The sequence below is a fragment of the Anas platyrhynchos genome, chromosome 1, assembly GCF_047663525.1.
Source record: "Anas platyrhynchos isolate ZD024472 breed Pekin duck chromosome 1, IASCAAS_PekinDuck_T2T, whole genome shotgun sequence".
Classification (NCBI taxonomy): Eukaryota; Metazoa; Chordata; class Aves; order Anseriformes; family Anatidae; genus Anas; species Anas platyrhynchos.
Genome location: NC_092587.1, coordinates 70,311,355 through 70,325,513, shown reverse-complemented (window position 1 = coordinate 70,325,513; position 14,159 = coordinate 70,311,355). Strand labels below are relative to the sequence as shown.

Here is a 14,159-nt window from a genome sequence, read left to right as displayed (position 1 = left end):
AAAAAAAAAAACCACACTAATGTAGCAGGCTATCACTCTGAATAGCATGTATAAAAATCTTACAGAAGAAAAAGATTACATTCATTCTCAAATAATAAGAATCTTTGTACACCTTCACTTGTACATCTTTATTTGCTGAACGTCTTACAGAAGTTCATAACTGAAGCTTGAGACAAAATGTGACCGTAAACTTGTCTGAGGAGGTCTGTGCAAAGAACTGATCTTAATTTCTGAGAACTTGTACTACACAGGGCAAAATTACCTCAAAGAATATGCCAAGGAGAAACTTCCTACTGGCTAGGTATGGCCTACATCGTGGCAAACAAAGAGCAGAGATAACAGACTTCATCTCAGTGAAGGACCTTGTTTCAGCAGTGCTGTTGGCATATTCCCGCAGCACAGGTGTTATAGCTTCGCACCGTGCCAAAGCAGCAAGGCCGCAGCACAGGAGCAGGTCCGTCTCAGAGCGGGTCACCGCACCTCCCTGCAGCCTGTCACTGAGGCAGCACTCCTTCCCCTCTTTCCTAGCCTGTCCAATTATTAAGTTTTGTTTTTTCATCAGCAGAAGTATTTCATAGAGACACAAAATGGAAAGATGCCAGTCTTCCCAGAGCCAGTTCTGAGTAGGTCAGTCTTGGCTCAGCAGCAGACTACACAGCTCAGCAAAAGGAAACACAAGGCTTTGAACTCAGGCCCATCTTTCCTCCCGTCCTCCGTACACACACCCAGGATGCAGATTTGCTTTCATCACTGAGGAATAGTAATTCACTGGTGGTCAATATCATCTCCACTGGAGACTATGACAGCTGCCAACAGGCCCTAACCATAAGCAAACCAAGAACTGCTCTGATTAAAGCTATACAAACCCTGAGAGGAAGACACCAAACTTTACCATTGATGCATATTTTTGGCCTCCTTCAAGTGTTATGGGAAGTTCCAGAATAACTATAATGGGGATGCCTGGTTTGGAGCTGCCATGCTAATACCAATCAAAGGGTCAGATAAGGCAAGGAAAGAAGTGGTAACATCAACTCCCCTGGTCTGATGGCATTCTTTGGCCGATAGCAATACTGCAGTAGGTGGGGCATCTCAGCTTCTAGCCTTGTTTCTTCAGCCTCCAGAGCCAGTTTCTTCTCAGTTAGCTTTGACATCAGGACAGTGATACTATTTATCAAACCAGTGATACAAGGAAAAGAAAAACAACACACCTGAGGATAGGATTCCTGAGGCAACCCGGAGGAAGCAGCCTAAAGTTACAGTGTTCGCTTCCCCACCACACCAATGACCTTCAGTATGGCGGGCTTTAGCCCAGGCAGGTGCCCCGACACACACTGCCAGGCAACCCATTGCCCATGTCTTCTGATTCCTTCAGAAAGTAGAAGCCACGTATGTAATTGACAGCCCTTGAGAATGCCGCATTGCCCTTTGCTTGTAAAAAGGTACACCATGTAAATCAGAAAAACAGTACTGATACTTAAAATGTTGACACGTAGGTACTGGTATTTAAAATGCTGTAGAGGATCTATCCATGTCACTACACAAGATGTGGAGACAATGTGTAAGGAATTGAAAGGAGAGAGAACATACCATTCAATGCATCAGGGATAACTTTCCTGTTACCCAGAAAAACAGATTCTTGATGATTCTTCTTATATAACACACAAAAGTGCTATTACACAACCATGGACAAAATTCTACAAGACTACAAGAAAATTTTTAGTCATTTGATCAGCTTAACAACAAAGCTGTAAGGACAGCCACAGGATATTAAGGCCAAACCCTGGGTTCTTCCTGGGAGTTGAATGAAAAGAAAAAGAAAAAAAAAAGGACAAAAGAAAAAGGGAGGGATGCACCACTCTTTCCACCCCTCATCCTTTGACAATACCTACTCTATGCAATCTGTCTATTAAAGATTGTCAGCATGTCAAGAATGACCTTGATTCTTTCCTGACTGTTCTTGTGTCATCATGACTTGGTTTTCTTGAGGAAAAAGTGTTTCAGCTGTACTTAGTGCATTTCTTGGAAAATGTGTTTTACAAACAATGAATATTTCTGAATAGGTGTGGGGAGTAAAGAGATGAACTTTGGGAAACTAAAATGAAATATTGTGTGACTGAGCAAGGCCCATGCTCTGCAAACAGCTCTTACTGCACAACGCACTAATTAGAACCTGAAGACCAAGGCAAGTAACAAAGATCAGCAGCTAATCTTGCCTTTTCAGCATCTAGCAGAGAGCCTGAGTTCACCTTCCAAAGGTTTCCTCAGGCCTACCGGATCACTGATACTCATCATACAGGCAGAAGCACAGCAGAACCGCTCACTCTATCCCATCTGTAGCAATCCTCTGCGACCTCATTCCCCCAGTCTGCAGCTCACAGCTGTGCACATGCAGGCACAGGCCTCCAGGGCAGGGTGATCTGGCCAAGGAAGGTGCAGGGCACATGGCAGATGCATCCACAAGTCTGCCCATGGGCTGATGGCTGGCACGGACCTGCGAGTGGACAGCTCTGGCTCGGGAGACGGAGCTCCTGGTGAAATCCATTTAACACATTCCCAAAGAGCTTCTGCCAATACCGTTCCTATAGCCAATGAAGTTATTCTGGCTAAAAGCAAACATCCCTGTTAGGCTAGCTGACTTTGCTGAAAGAAGAGCATGCATTTTATAGAAACAAAGATAAATTGAGCTCATTTTCTCCTACAGAAGTTGTTCTGGTGTGACTAAAGCTGATTCTGTTCCATTATATCTGCTTAGGTAGCTAACAAAATGAGACCTACTGGAGCAGGAACATATTTATGTATTTTTAAACAATGCAATGAGATTTTAAATGCTTGGTTGGGCTTTCTGGACCTTTGCACACACATTAAATCATAGAATGTTTCATGGCTACCACCTCTAACTAAAACAAGAACTGGCAACTTCTCTGCTGCTTTCACTTATTTGTACATTTAAAGGGAGACATTGAAGTTGTGTGTTAAGACAGACTGAAGCACTATTGTATTAAAAAGCACAATGAACAGAATTCATAACACCTCAAACATTTTTATAGATTTGTTTCTAACAATATTTATAAGCATATTCAGTAAATGCGTGATTTACTTTTGAATATCGCTATTCTTTATATCTTCAGCAACTAAAAACTACAGCTAAAAATACTTATACGAACCCCTGTTGCATACTTCCTCCACATTCAAATAGAAACCCCCAACCAACCAACATAAACAACTGGGATGAATGCTTCAATTTCCAATGGGCAGCAAGATGAATGCCATAAAAAGAAATTAAGACTTACTATTTTTCCACCTCCCCTCAAAACACAAGAGTCTAAACCAACCCCTGTTTGGTCAGTTGTGACTTCGTAAGTTCTGTATCTAGCAAACCACACACTGCCAGGAATAGCACAGATCTTAAAGTGAGGAATACAAAATCATTTTGGGGTTTTGGATTTTTTTTTTAAGGTTATTGAAAGAACCCCCAAAACACATTCCGGCAAGGAGAAACAGTTAAAACTGCTTTTAGCTTTAAAAATGCACTATTTATTCTATTTATTCTTCTGGGTATACACAGAATGTTTGAACAAAAAAAGTTAGTCATAGCTCAGACAATACAGCTTACTATGACTACACCCTTCACTTATAGGAAAACCAAAAGATCAATTTCTGGTTCAACCAACTGAAACAGCAGTAGAATAAAGTAACTTCTCCTTGGTTTTGTTTTCTAAAAGACACCTTTCCATCTGACATGTAAGAAAATGGCTTGGGCCGCTGAAAAAAACCTGCCACTGGCCAGGCTTTGCAACAGGCACGTCCCATACACCTTGTTCTGCACACGCTGTGTGTGCTGAGCTCATCATCCCTCCCTGTGGCTTCTAGGAAAAAAAAAAAAAAAAAAGAAAAAAAAAAAGTAAAATAAAGGCAGAAGAGGGGATCTGTCAGGCTGTGTACCAACACAAGCCACAGAGTTACAAGTTTACGTGACCACACTGTCAGGTTAACAATTTGCAGTTTGCTTCACTCTTGGACTCCACAGCAGCCCTCCATTTTGTCAGCTGCCTCAATTTAGATGTTTCCCAAGCCCAGCTTAGCACTTCAGGTTTCTTCGGGAGTCCTTCGGGGCTCGAAAGCATCCTCGGCCGCTGGCGGCGGTGCAAGGCAGACTGGGCGCCGGTGCGTTTGCCCCGCTCGGCAAGGCGGCCGCGCACATCCAGCCTCATCCCCACACCCCCAGCCACCCTCCCGAGGTGATCCCGGCGCCCGGCGAGGAAGCCAGGGGTCTGCCCCGCATCCCCGCTCCCCGGGGCAGCCCCTCGCCCCCTCCTTTGCGCCACGGGGCAGGTGGACGCGCCCCTGCCCTCGGGGTCCCGGCCTGCCCCGATGCTGGGGAAGCCGGGCTGCGGCGGGCCGGTGCCCCCCTGTCCCCCTCGGCCCCTTGCTCCTTACCATCGGCGGGGACAGGAGGAGGAGGAGGAGGCGGCCGGAGCCTGCCCGTGCGGGGCAGCGACCTGCCCGCGGCCGGCGCTCTCCTTCGGAGGTGAGGGGGCGGCGAAGAAGGGCATGGGAGAGGAGGGCGGGCGGCGGGAGCCCTCCCTCACCTCCCTCCTCCTCCTCCTCCTCCTCCTCCTCGTCCTCGTCCTCGTCCTCCTCCTCCCGGCCCGGCCCCCCCGGCCCCCCCTGCCCCACGGGGCTGCCCCGGGCCGGGGGTCCCGGCGGCGACCCCTGCGCTTCTCCCGGCACTTACTGTCGCACCCCCCGTCTGTGTCTGTCTGTCTGTCTGTCTGCCTCGGGTCTGTCCCCGCGGCGGGGATAAAAGTTGCCACCAGCCTCTCTCTCTCCCCGCTGCCGCCAGAAGGCAACTTTTTGTCTCCTTCCAGCCGCTGGGAAAGCGCCTCTTTCGCCTTCTTCGAGTCAAAAATAACAGCGATTTAAAAGGAGAAAAAAAAAAAAAAAAAAAAAAAAAAAAAAAAAAAAAAAAAAGCGCTATTCTGGTCTTTTTAAGAGGGGGAAGCATGAAGGTTGGGAGGGGAGAGAAGAAAAAGGAAACATTGAAACATTTGGAGCTTTTTTTCTCGTCTTCTCCCCCCCATTTCCCCCCCAAGATGGCTTGAGGGAATTAAAAAGGGACAGCGGGAGGGGGTTGGAGATCGGAAGGAGAAGAAACTTTGGGGTTGGTGGCGAGGTTTGGTTTTGTTTTGTTTCGATTTTTTTATTATTATTATTATTATTTTTTAAGGCTACTGTTCGTGAAAGGAACCAAACAATTCCTAATAAACGGGTAGAGCGAACAGACCCGAGGAGGAGGAGGAAGGAGAGAGAAAAGAGTTTTGCTGGTCAGTAAACTTCAGGCTGCTGGGATGAGGTCATCGCTGTAAAAATAAAGCGGTGGCGTCATCCGAAACCAATCCCAGTGAATGCACTCAGCCGGGAGGGGGGGACAGGGAGCCGGAGCCGGGGTAAGACGAGCCCCGGGAGGCGGCCCGCCGGCCGCGGCCCTGCACACCCGCTCCCGGGCCGGGCCGGGCCGGAGGAGCTCCGGCTGCCCTGCTGTCACCGGGCCGGCGCTGGGGGGGCCCGGGACACGCGTCCACGGCCCCCGGCCGAGCTGCGGGGCCGGCCCCTGGGAGGAGCCGGGGCCGCCGAGCGATTCAAACGGGCTGCCCGGCCCGGCCCGGCCCGGCCCGGTCACCGCCACCGGCCGCGGTGCTGCCCTCACGGCCCGGGCCGGGCCCCGTGGTGGCTTCGTCCCCTGTGTCCCCAGCCCCAGGGCGCCGTGGGGCTGCTCCCTCCGGGCCCGGGCCCACGGTGGAGCTCCGTGGCAAGTTGAGGGCCATGACCCCTCGAATAGCCCTGTTAGTAAAAACAATGCTCTGAGACCAACAGTGTGAGGAAAATAAAAGCGAAATCTAAATATTTAGACACACAGAAACGTAATTGCTTTGTCTAAGGCGTTTTGCGTTCTGGCTGGTACCGGTTTTAACTAACACGCTGCACTTGTGCCATTCAGGGGTTTGATGTGTGGTCCCAGTCCTACCTGGGTATTCTGCAGATGTTCGCCCACTTGGAGGAAGGAGAAATCACCAAAATCATTGCAGTCATCTGCCAGTTGTGCTGGGTGCACGAGGCATCTTTCGTGTCAAAATTCAAACTCTGGTCAGTCTTCTCTGCTGGCCTTTGAGTCCCTGGGCCCCATACCCTTAGAAGACACCAGGAGAAAGAGGATTAACCCTATGGCTCCTTACACTCTGGTGGTCATCTGTTCAAACAAAGCACCTTTGGAAAGGTGTACACTTATCAGTCGCAAAAAAAAACAAACATGTAGTGTGATAGGTATTTTTGGAAGCAGGCTACTCACAGAAATAATGCAGTGGTGGTCTTTGTCCCAGCGCAATTGGCCAAGAACCACCTTGACAAAGAGCTTATTATTAAAAAGTTAAGCATGAACTTCCTCAAGAAGAGTTCTTGCGAGCAGTCATACCAAACAGCATTGTCCTCTCCAAGAGAGTGAAAAATGCATGGAAGACAGAGAAGTCAGTCCCAAGAGAGAGTCCCAGTCTCTGTACGACACTGACCAAAGAAAGAGCAAAAGCTGTTCAGACGTTGTGGTTAGGCATAGGTGCATTTACTATTTTGCACATGTGTATTTTACAGAGCTGAAGAGCAGTTTTGCTTTTTGCCTCAAGTAACCAGTGGCCCCAAAGATACTTTGTGCAGCCCCCAAAATGCCCACAGTATGGAAAGTCTGCACAGATGGCTAGTGGTTAATGGATCTACAAGTGACCCATTTCTACGAAGGAGAACAGAGAGCATGCCAGAGAAACTCAAGGCCAAAGCCAATGCACCAGCTCATTCATACCAGAGAAGTGCAAGAACAAATAGTTCCAGCACAATTATCCTCACAAATAGAAGTGGGGAGTACCAGAAAGGGATGCATGCTGAAGAAGAAAAACATTTGAATTCTCTCTTCCTTTTTATCATCTAAACCTGGTAACATGTTATGTAAGTGGTTTTGTTGGTGGTGGTTGTTTTTTTAATGGGGAAACTGGAAAAGTTTCCTAGTGGCAAAATTGTAAGCATAAAAAGTTTTGTGTTTTTTGGGGGGGGGAATATTTTTCTTTGTAGCTTAAAAAGGATATTTACAGAAAAGTCTAGGATGGCAAGTTAAAGCTTTTCCAACACAGAATCAGGATTTCTTTTGATTAATATAATGAAAGGTGTGACTAAACCACAGATATATCATGATTAACTCCTGCAGGCTGAGGTAAGACACAAAGAGAAATAGTCTGGAGGGCTGAAATGTGGCAGCATCTGATCTTGCTTCATTAAGATTAAAGGCCACTCTCTTTACCTCCTCTTTGCAGCAGGCTAAGCGTGCACATGTTGGCAGTTAGCGTGCCTCAGCCAGCAGGTGGTCACTCATGAAGGAGCAGTAATTCATTTACATGTCAGTCTAACTTCAGCCTAATTTTTTTTTTTTCTTGAAAGTCTTTCTTCCCTCCTTACCACTTGCACAGCAGGCTCCTGGAAAAAGTTTGAAATGCAGTCACAAAACAGGGATCAGGCCTCAATGTTGTAAACATTTCAAGCTGCACACCTGAACCATCTGCCTGAGAGAGGGAGTGCCTGGCTTTGCTAGTCCCTGGTTGCTGACCTTCCCTCCCCAGCATTCTGAAGTTGTACTAAGTGTCTGGCAATGGATTTTATCTGCCTCAGAACACACCCACAGCCCCTTTCTGGCAAAGCAGTGCTGAAGGAGTTAATGCTAATGGCCCTTTTCTGTGTCTGGTTATCAAGCTTAGGAGGTAAGAAGACTTGAAATGTCAGTGTGGGGTAAAACAAGGGCAAAAAACATGATAGTGACTATCCAACATACAATACAACAGCTTTTGAACTTTGACACGCCTGCACGCCCCACGGATCACATTCTGCTTCTGGCAAGCGTGACTCTAAGTGCGTCACTGTGTGCTGCCCCTATCGCTGGAGGGCTGGGGAGGGGAAATAGATGGCTACTTTTAAGAACTGGAGGTTGTACACCTTGTTTATAAAGGTTTCTATTTGTTTATTTGTAAAAGCCAGCATGCCTGACTTCTTGATCCTTTTCCATTTAATGGATGTCTTGACACTCCACTTGGTTAATCAGTTAGCAGTGATTAAACAAGGGAAAGATGACAGTCTGAATGACATCATCTTTTCTGCACAGTGGAAAGGAGTGGTTTTCCAGAGGAACCTCTTGCAAAATAAGCGAGAACTGAACTTAAAGCACAGAATTTACCATGCTTTAAAATCCCCATGTGGGTACTCACTTCCTCCACAGCCTGAAGTTGGATTGCTGAAGAGGTTACTAGTCCCAGCCTGCTGCCCAGTGACTGTCACAGCTACTTTCTGCTGAAGCCTACTGCCACTCCTACCTACCTGCAAGCTATTTAGGCAGTTTGCTCCCAAAATTTGTTTTGGCCAAAGTCATTCAGAATAGCTTAAGCAGTTTAAATAGTAGAGGTCAGCTGAACTGGTTTGTTTTGGCTGAAATGATTTCGGGGAAACCCAAGTCAGCAGATGGGAAGTGAAGTGATGACCTTTTTACAGACAGCTTCAGGGCCATGGTGTAGTTTGGCCTAATCTACTTTCAGAGCAGACTGCTATACCAGACATTGCTGCTACAGATAGCTCTTCAAGGTATTTAAAAATAGAAGGGTTGCTGAGATACCTACATTGAAACATTCATAGCATTTTTAGATACCACTAGCTGGTGGCATAGAGAATAGGGTACGGCAGTTGGAGCAGTGTGGGTTTGTCAGAGAGCAGCAATGAGAACGTGGGGATTAGGAGAATGGAAACCAGTAGGGATAGAAGATGGAAGACAGAGTGAGGAAAAGAGCAGCAGAGAAGAGTTTGCACTTGGAGATCAGCAAACTGATCAGATGGAGATCACAGAGCTCAGCGTAAAGGAGAGAATTTTGAATAGTGTGAAAAATGCAAGCAGAGACAGAAGGTGCAGAGTAGCAATGCTTAGGGGAAAACTGAGTTGAGAACAACTTATGTCTCCTCATTCTTCCTTTCCATGTGTGCATCAGACCTGGGGCAGCTCTATTCCTCCAGAAAATGCTTAAATAAGAATAGAATAGCCTCACTACTCTGTTGCTGTTGGTAGTTTTCATCCTACTTCCCCAGAGCTTCTTCAGGACTGTCAGATTCACAGCAGCTCAAAGAAGCTGGACGTGTTATGCAAGAGGAGAGTCTCAATGAAGGCACATGTTTTTGAGCTGGTAGGTATGTAGGACAAAACAGTGATAACTCCTGCTCTCTGTGGGACAGTGGAGGAAATACTGGGGGATTTAGAGCAGTGGAAGAGAAAGGGAGAAAGAATTACAGGAACCAGAACAACAGAAAGGACAGTGAAAAAAATAATAATAAGTTTTTAGTATCAGCTGTCTGCTTCCCTATATCTCCTTACTTAATAGATCTTATATCCATTACTGAATAAGAATTTACATGATCCCTATCTTTATAGTATTTCTGAATACCCTTTGTTATTTGGAGGCTTTTTGTGGGACAGAGGAGTTATCAGGATACCTTTTTATGGATACACAAATGAGTTACTGAGATAAAAATTCCTCATTCATGGTAGTATAGCAAGCCGGTAGCAGATTGGAAAACTGAACCAAGTTGTCTTAAATTCCAAATCCAACCATTAACTCATCCTTCTCCCTCTCCTTTCTTACACTGTTCAAAGGAAGAGTAACTTTTTTATTTACATGAGCAGGCACATTTAGTAAAATTAAGCACTTGCACAAAAATTTTTTGGCTTGGTTTGCAATTAGAGATGAAAAAACAGCTATAAGCAAGATAGACAGTAGAAGACAGTGGGAGTAGACAAAAAAAAAAAAGAAAGAAAAATTGTAGTTTATGGTTCTATAGACAGGCTTTGTAAAGCTTAGGGAATTTTGATTGATCCTAATCATCTTAGGCAGAAAAACGGCAGCTATCTTGATGTTAATCCACTTCTGTGATTACTTCTATGTGAAACAGATTAAATTTTGAAAAGGCATTTGAAATCGGAGATCATAATGAATATTATTTACAGAAAAAGAGCATAATAACATGTTGTCATCACAAAACGGAATAATGAAATACTGTCCTCAAGAAACAGCAAGTTCAGACAAATCTACAGCTACTGAGAAACCCAGCTAGTAACATTTCTCACTTTTCTGCGTATCTAAAGAGAGAATAATTAAATTTAAGAAAAGGGGTACATAAAAATCACATTCCAAAAATTGAGGTAATAGTCACAATAAATGCTCCCTCCCTTTGTTTCTGTTAACTTTTACTCACTGCCAGTAACTTGTCTGTAGGCTAGCGTACTGGTATCGGAATCATCCTGCAAAGGACTGTAAGCACAGATGGTGTAAATCATCATTGCTCAACTAGCACTTAAGTTCCCATGCCAATTTATACTATCTGAAGAGTAGCTTAGTATGTTCATGTTTTGTTTGTGGCCAATGATGAATCAGAACTAAAATGTATTTGGGTTTATTATGAGGGCAACATAAAATGTATGAGGTCTCTGACTACTCATATCCTTTTTAACTACTTGAATACTTCAAATGATATGACAGTATAGTAAATTACCAACCTTAAATACACTGTAGACTTTCGTTTTTTTCCTTAGAATGGAATATTTATTAGCAGTGCCAAGGATCTGATAGAAAAGGATAGCATCCATAAAATGTTTTAACGTTGCGATATGTGAAATGTAATCGCGGTCAATATAAAAACACAGAATGCATAGTTACTGTCTTGATACCACACTGAAGTAAGCTCATAATCAGAAAATTTATTTCAAAGTTTGAATGTAGAAAGTTAATGCATAAAATGTGGTATTAAATACCAGTTTTGCATATTTTTATTTTCAAGGCATACACAGGAGAGGAATTTTTCTGACAGTTTTAGAGTTTTCACTATTTCTCCTAACCCATTTTGTTGTTTCTATCTACCTTTAACAACTTCTGAAACTAACTGATATCCTAAACCTTATGGATTTGATACACTACTGTTTATGTTATTTCTGCTTACCAGCTGCATTTTATGTATTTCAGTAATATTCAAATTAAACTATTTTGTTATTCAGTTGGCTGTGAAAGATGGATTTGTCTTGTCTTCTGTGGAATCATTAAAATGTACTTAATAGATAAAAAGAGCCTCTTATAAAAAAAAAAAAAAAAGGCAGACAAAACCATAAAGGAAATGAAAACAAAACAAACAAACAAAGAACAACTTGAGTTTTTAAAGGGAAAAGAAAACTGAGTTAATTACTGCTTGTTGGTAGTGTGGGAAAGAAAGGCATGAGCACCACAATGACCTTCATTTACAAGCTTTCATTCATATAAACTTTTAAGTGGCTAACACCCAGAACATCAATATTTTGGCCTCACTGTAAAAACATTCATAGGAAAAAAAAAAAAAAAAGGAAAAAAAAAAGGACTATGACAAGTCTCTTGTTTTGTCAAATGAACTGGTTAGAAAATCGTCAGTCTGCTACTATCCCGATTGTCAACAACAGACAGCAGGGTTTGTCAAGAAGGACAGGTGAAAATATCAGGTTACACGGAAAAGAAGCATGTGAAAATTTCAGAGCGTGTCATTTAATATTTTTTTAGGATGCAAGGTTAGAATATGCCTATTTTAGTAGCAATCTGAGTTCAAAAATCTAAGGTGGAGGTGAGGTGAAGGACTGCTTGTTTATTTTTACACTGCCCTCTTGACTGCTCTTCAAATGGACAGGAACTCATTGGCTTCTGTGTGTTAGGTATGGGTTCAGCTTTTAGCTCGGAGGGGGGTTGACAATCTTGCAAGAACATTTCTGCTTTAGTGCAGTTTGCCACTTGTTCTTCTTGTAGCTGGGGGAAGAATCATAATAAATATGTTAAAACCCTTAGCTTATGTGAAGCTTACATAAAGAAGGGGAGAAAAATGAGTGAGACTAAAGCACAGGGCTGCAAATCAAGCATTCTGTTTTGTGCGTTTAGGTCTGCCACAGATTTCTCATGACTTACTCAAAGTTGCACCCACTTACTTCAGATACAGATTCAGCTTGTTTACTCTCCAGTCATTAAAAAAATTTTGCTTCAAGCCACGGATCAAACAATAATGACTTCCAGGAACATATGCTGAAGAATGTGCATCTGCATGATCTTTTAAAACCTAAATGGGATATCATGAAATCAAATGGGTGAGAAGGTTTTTTAGGAGGGGAAATTTCAAGTACCGGGCATGGCTTTGCAGGACATTATCCACTGGCAACTGTGTAAGCTTCGAAGAACTCCTTAGATAGAAACATAGAAGGATAGATTCTTCTGTGACCCAGTCAGTGGACACATTTATGGGAAAATGGTAGGTGCAGTTTGAGTTCCAGAATATAAAAGGAAAAAGACATCCCTGCTAGAAGGGCCTGTCTAATTACTAAGTTGCAGAAATTGCCCATTTATTCATCTGTTATTTTGTACTAGGGGTTACAATTAACTGATGTCAGCTACAGTTTAAGAAAAATGGTTATTACAGCAGATGATTCATTTTAAATACCTTTTTACTTTATAGCTCCGGCAGGAGATCAGGGTGCAGTTGCACAAACACTGTAAGCTGGCTGCCAGTGAAAGAAGAGGTTCTACCCCACTACTGCCTCATCCTTTTGCTGGGGCAAGCAGTTGCTCACCTCTGTAGTGAATTAGATTGGAGACCCAACCCACGCCAAAACCTTCCCCCAAAAAACAAACAAACAAAACTCAGCTTTAACCCAGCTTAGTCCCCATTTGGTTTGCAGCATGTGAATGAGCAAAGGTCTGAACCACTGCATAAGAGAGCACAACATGAGAACAAGAACAAATAGCAATTGGTAAGGAGAAACAGCTTGTGCCAGTCTGTTTACATGGGTGTGCAAAGCTTGAGAAGATGCAGGCGGGTAACTTGGTTGAGCCCATCCAGCAGGCTGCTGATGCCAAGAGGTACTCCAGTTCACAGTTTCCTACCCTCTGCTTCTGACTGTGAGCTCTTGCCATGTTCCATGTTGTGCACCTGGCATTGTCACCCTGCAAAATGGGTCGATTCAGTTTGCTAATCCAGCAGAACTAGAGTGAGTTGACCTTTGTGACTGTTGTTAGGTAGACATTGGTGCCTGACAGTATTAGAAAAGAGCTGCTCTTCACAATGAGGGTGGTCAAACACTGGAACTGGTGCCCATAGAGTCTGTGCCTTCTCCATCCATGTCAGTATTTGGATGGAACTGATCAAAGTTGATTTTAACTTTCAAGTTGCCTCTGCTGTATACAGGGAATTAGACCAGTGGCCTCTAGAGGTCTTTTCAAACCTAAATTGTTGTATGGTGTGGTTGTGGCAGATATGATTCCTCTGTCTTGTATCCTTATTTTACACTGAGAAGTCTCCTTGTGCATCACTATCCCTGGCTGAAAAATTTATCTGTCAAATATGAAGTTAGTCCTGTAATTGTTGTGAAATTTCAGTGTATACATTTCTATATATAAATTTCTATGAGCAAAACTATTTCAGGAGGAAGTTTGATTGGATGGTGTATGTCATTACTTAAAAAATATATGTTGCAGGGTTGATCTCATTATTGCTAAACAAAAAAGTATAAAGCCAGGTTATTAAATATGAATTTCTACTGTAGAAATTGTTGAAGTAACATGTACCCAGGTGAAGTTTACAAACAAGCTGAAATCCATATTGAAGAGAGACTGTACAATGATCAGATGATAATACATAATGGATTTTAATTGGCCTGGATAATTTCAGTGAACGTTAAAAACATACATGGATTCCCTCTCTACTTTGTCTCTCTGTGGCAGGCCTGCAATGCAGCACAGCTTCTGTATTTTATTGGACCAATAAAAGTTGTTGTGCTTGGTAATTTAACATTTTAATGGTAGCAAATTACATTTACATACATCTAGAGGCCCTTTCATAATGGTAGGGGTGTGAAAAAAATGGATCTGGAATAAAATGAGTCAAGGCTGTGTGTATGTAATTGACAGAATGAAGGTATTAAATCCTTAAGGAAGAACAACAAATGCATATGAAAATACATATTAAAAAATAATAATAATAATAAAAAAGATCCTTATTCTTAATAACACCCCTCCCTGTCCATAAAATGTCAG

At 43.4% G+C, this 14,159-nt stretch overlaps 1 protein-coding gene and 1 long non-coding RNA gene across 14 annotated transcripts in view; one reads left to right on the top strand and one right to left on the bottom strand.

The window, feature by feature from the left end:
- DUSP16 (dual specificity phosphatase 16) overlaps positions 1-4,932 on the bottom strand; it is a 68,141-nt gene extending 63,209 nt beyond the window's left edge. For 9 of the 13 annotated variants that reach the window (XM_027454932.3, XM_027454979.3, XM_038172505.2 and 6 more), the window contains exon 1: positions 4,438-4,607. The gene's annotated coding sequence lies outside the window, so the exon portion shown is untranslated. Of the gene's footprint in view, positions 1-4,437; positions 4,608-4,735 lie in introns of those variants that run through there. The other 4 variants (XM_038172458.2, XM_038172483.2, XM_038172462.2 and 1 more) reach the window with 2 other exon arrangements.
- Positions 4,289-11,076, top strand: LOC140002943 (uncharacterized). The gene is made up of 3 exons (XR_011810661.1): positions 4,289-4,528; positions 5,228-5,324; positions 5,999-11,076. It is a non-coding gene; the product is annotated as an uncharacterized lncRNA (long non-coding RNA).
- Positions 11,077-14,159: the final 3,083 nt, after the last annotated feature.